The following is a 1,063-nucleotide window of genomic DNA, read 5'->3' on the forward strand; positions in this document are numbered from 1 at the left end:
GGGGGGGAGGCGGGGGGAGTTTTAAGACCTGGTTTTGGTGTAGAATCTTCCAGCATCTTTGGTAACCATCAGCAAAAATGCTTAAGCAACTTCAGTTAAAATATACTAGAATTATTGTTCTGGTTATCTCCTTACATCTAACTGTACAAAAATTTGCATTGTAACATTGTCTCAATATTCACAAAGATTAATGGTAAATTACCTTTAGTATTGTTCAAATTCAGGGGGCACTGCTCTGTGCTCTGGAACTGCTTCTGAGGCTTTTTTGGCTTGTTCCATTGAGGTTCTAACATGTATTCTGATTTGTAATTGGAAACATTTGTTTCATTCATGACCATGTGATATCCTAACTACTTTATGCCACCATGTAAAAATATACTGTATATCTTTTGAGTTTTGATTGGTAGTTACTTCTCTTGTGCACAGGTAATAAATGAATTTAAAAATCTTTAAGTGTCTTGTCTCAGTGTGTTTGCAGTTAATTACCTAGAATACAAGATGACTGACTAGCTTAAGAGTTGGCATTTGAGTGTAAGGTCTGTGCATATTCACCAGCTTTGGGCTAAGATCAGTAAGAACTCTTGGAGTGTGAGGTGGGGGAAAAAGAGTAAGAGGCATATAATGCTGAAGACTACTAGCTCAGATAAATTAGGGGTAGCAGAATAAAAGATGCCACTGTGTTTATTACTGAGTAGCATCTGCTTTTTATTAGTCTTCCATGTCAGTGTAGTTGTGAAAATGCTTAGTGAATTCCTATATTGCTTTTACATTATTGTAAAATTACATTATTTTACATTACTTAGAATCTTCTTTTTTTTTTTACGATGGGACAAGTATAAATTCAGTTTGCTCTTAAAGTCATTGCTTGCAAATTGTTTAAAATCACCCGTTTTAACACAAAGTTGTTAATGTTTGAAGCAAAACTATAATGCAGTATCAAGCAAGAAGTTGAGCACACTTCAGGATGTAGTTAAATTTTAAAATTTTTTGACAAAGTCATGTATACAGTAATGTTGGCATAACTGCATTGTATTCTTACCACAGAAGAGAAATTTCACTTACT

Source organism: Athene cunicularia (assembly GCF_003259725.1).
Source record: "Athene cunicularia isolate RWA chromosome Z unlocalized genomic scaffold, athCun1 chrZ_part2, whole genome shotgun sequence".
NCBI classification, from domain to species: domain Eukaryota; kingdom Metazoa; phylum Chordata; class Aves; order Strigiformes; family Strigidae; genus Athene; species Athene cunicularia.